This window comes from Athene cunicularia (genome assembly GCF_003259725.1).
Source record: "Athene cunicularia isolate RWA chromosome 20 unlocalized genomic scaffold, athCun1 chr20_part2, whole genome shotgun sequence".
In the NCBI taxonomy this organism is placed as follows: Eukaryota; Metazoa; Chordata; class Aves; order Strigiformes; family Strigidae; genus Athene; species Athene cunicularia.
In genome coordinates, this window is record NW_020799126.1 from 952,472 (window position 1) to 955,949 (window position 3,478).

Genomic DNA, 3,478 nt, shown 5'->3' on the forward strand with positions numbered 1-3,478 from the left:
CCCCCCAGGGCTGGGGCAGGGCCACCGGCCACCAGGCTCCTGCCCGAGTCACCTGAGGGTTGGACCTAAGCTGGGCTGGACCTAAGCTCTGCTTTGGAGGGGGAGTCCCAGCCTTGAGCAGTCCCCCAGGAGCCGCACAAGCAGGTGAAGTGCCGGGGTCTCCGGGCGGACCTGGGGCACCGGGCTGCGGGAAGCGGATGTTCCCAGGCCCTGCCCCACCATCTCTCCGCCGTTCGTCACCCATCGCAGTTGGGATGTGGCGTGTCCGGGCAGCGCGAGGGGCCGCGACCCCCGTGGGACCCCCGACGTGGAGGAGCAGCACCAGCGCCATCATCCCCGGCACCGTAGGGGGGAAAGGCTCTTCGCTCCCTCACAGCATGTCTCTGGGGAGGGGGATCCGGCCTCGGAGGGGCCCCCAGCCCAAAGGGACGGACTCTGCCTCGCTGCGTTCCCACCGCCGAGGCTCAGCCCCGCGTGTCTGGGGCCTGGCCCACGGCGAGCAGGTGGCAGCGAGGGCGAGCGAGCTTCACCCCAGGAAAGACAGACAACTCCCACACTCTGCTTGCGGAGCAGCAAGGGGGATCGGCACAAACCTGGGGTGAGTCTGGGCCCCTGGTGCACAAAACCAGGGGAGCAGGCGGCGGGGAGGCATCAGAGGGAGCAGAGTCAGGCCCGTGGCCAGGCTCTCCCGGCACTGCACCTATTAGCATGGGTAACGCAACTTAAAGACCAAACCTTGAGCTGCTCCTGACAGATCCCCTCAGCAAACGCCTGCCTGGGGGAGGGGATGCTCCCAGCATCCCAGAGCCTGAAGAAAGGAGCTTTTCATCGCTGCTGGGCAGGGCCAGGGCCCCTCTGGAGGATGAGCTCTGCTGGCCAGAGACCCCCCCCAATGCCTGGCCACCCCCAGCCCCGTTTGGGCTCTGTCCCTGGGCAATGGAGCAGAGCCAGTGGTGGGCACAGCAGCAGGGAGAGGGGACCCGGTGACCAGGGAAGAGACTGACCCACCTTCCTTCACAGACCATGAAACGCCCCCTCTGAAAGCGGAGTTAAACATCCACAGCCTGAGAATGCAGGGACGGTTGTCTGAAGTCTGATTTATCTTAACAACAGGCCCCAGTCGCCACAAGAAAAAAATGAGAGAGAAAAAAAACCATAAACATCCCCGAAGTCTTCCCGTGCAGCTGTCAGCAGGCAGGGAGGGCTTCTAGCTGCATACATAAAAGTGCTGCAGGGAAGAAAAAGGAATATGCTGAAACCAAACCCTGCTCTTTCCACAGTAAAATACACAGCAAAGCAACACAGCCCCCGGCAGCGGGCAGGCGCCCGGTCCCTCTGCCCAGTTCCCAGGGGGCACATAAACATTCAACTGGTCCAGACGGAGCTCTGATCCCCAGGCTGGGGCCAGCAAAAGGCACCAGCTCCAGGAGGAGACATCTGGGATGATTCGTGTCTGGCTCGGAGCTTGGCTGGGGAGGGGCCCGCAGAGCACAGCGCCGGCCGCTCGCTGCCCTGCGAGTGGCTTCCTGGTGCCCGTGGCTCTGCAATTCCCTCCTCCCTGCCAGGACACCGGCAGCCTGTCCCCATCCCCATCCCTGTCCCATCCCTCCTCGCCTCGCTGGGAGCATGAGGGCGGCTGGAGGTGGTGGGAGAGGGTTTCCAGCCCGGGGAAGGGGACGGTCGCTGCCCAGCCAGGCCAGCACCGCCCTCAGCTCCGAGCTCTGCAGCCAACCATCAGCCTCGAGAGGCCGTATCCAGCGTGTGCATCAGGACAGACAGACGGGGCTTTCACTGCCCACAGAGCTTTTTTCCAATGCTCTGAAAAACGTCTCCCCCCAGGGGGGGTAAGTGTAGCTCCAGCTCTAGCTGGGCTCCCAGCACACAGCAGGAGAGCCGGGCGCTCTTCTCTTCTGATCCCATCAAAGCAACAAGGAGCAGATGCTGCCGCTGTGCCCGGCAGAAACCTGAGGCCAGTCCCTCCGCTGAGTGGCTGCTGCCGTGTGAGGCTGCAGGAGAAACGCAGCCCCACGTCCCCCCCCTGCGTCCCACACCCACCCAGCGCCCTGCAGCCGCCCCCAGCGCCCGCGTCCTGCCGGGACTCCGTGGGAGCCAACCCGCAGACGCTGGGTGGAAAGCAGCTGGTCCCTGATCCACTCTGTAGATCTCCAGCCAGCCGCCCCCACCGAAAAAAGAGCATTTTCCAGTGTTGGCACCCAGCCCCAATCCTGCTGCCTCTTTTGGTTGATGTCAGGAAAAAATCCAACCCGAGTGTGAATCACTCCCAGCCCGGCCAGGCGTGCTCGCCTCCGCCACTCCCCTGGAAGCCGCCTCCGTTCAGCACCCGCTGCCGCAGACGGAGGGGATCTGCCCCGTTAAGTGTAACAAATGGCTTTACGGGATTAGGGCCCGTAATCTCCCAGGCTGGGTAATCTCCCCTAAGGGATTACTTGCCCACGGAGGCGTGGTGACCACCGGCCAGCCGACGCCTCGCTCCCTCCACGCCTGTCCCGGGCAGCGCCGAGGTGCGGCAGGGCTGGGGCTCAGGCAGCGCTTTCCGGGCGTTCCGAGGGCGCAGAAGCCCGGGAAGTCTCACTGGGGAGGAGCAGCGCTGCCGCGGGGCTCTGCCCTGAGCCCCGAGACGGGACACAACACCCCACATTGTCCCCTGTTACCTGCCAGCACTGGGCGGGCTCCCCGGGCCCCCTCCTCCCGCGGCGAGGCTCTGCCAGTCCGTGCCATCAGCGCTGGGTCCCCATTTCTCCACCTCCTCTTGGTCACGGCCTGGACAGGGTGGAAAAAAAGGGGATAAAAGCCATTTTGAGGAGTGACAGTTCCCCCTTCCCGTAGGCAGAGTCATGCAGAGCAGAAGAGCAATGCCGTGCCCTGGCAGAGCCTTGTGGCTGCTCTGAGCGACCCGGGGGGCACCGGGGCTGGCTGGGGGCGAGTGGAGCTGCCGGGGCCGTGGCCAGCTCCCGTCCCCGGGGCCAGCAGGTCCTGCCGGGCTCCGGAGGAGCCACCCAGCTACACCAAGGTGGGCTCCTGGTCCCACGCTCCCTGTTGCTGTCACAGCCTGGACCAGGAGCCTGGGAAGTTGTGAAGGTTCTGTGATCCCCTCGGGTTAAATTAAGGTGAAACGACACCAAATGACCGGTTGAAATGGTTTTACTTGCGGTAGAAACAGCTTAAAGTTGGAAAAGGGTCATCATAAGCGATGTGGTTTCTTATAAATCTATAAGAAAGAAAGGAAGGAAGAAAGGAAGGAGAGAGAGTCAATGAAATCCGGTCATCACCCGAGGATCCAGCGTTGTCTCAGGTCTGGTGATCTGTGGAAACAGCAAAGTTTTCTGTCACTTTTAAAATTCATTTTACCGGCTGATTTGCAGAGCAGACGGGGAGGGGCCGGTGCTCCACAGATTCGTTTCCCTGAGAGACGAGGAGAAGGTGGCGGGGGGGTTCTGCACAGGCGGTGAGGGGGAGT

General features: G+C 63.0%; 1 long non-coding RNA gene across 1 annotated transcript; it reads right to left on the minus strand.

The window, feature by feature from the left end:
* Positions 1 to 1,086: 1,086 nt before the first annotated feature.
* On the minus strand, positions 1,087 to 3,478 carry LOC113487718. Its single transcript, XR_003399831.1, has 3 exons — positions 3,370 to 3,478; positions 2,673 to 2,781; positions 1,087 to 1,228 (listed from the first exon to the last, which is right to left on the minus strand). It is a non-coding gene; the product is annotated as an uncharacterized LOC113487718 (long non-coding RNA).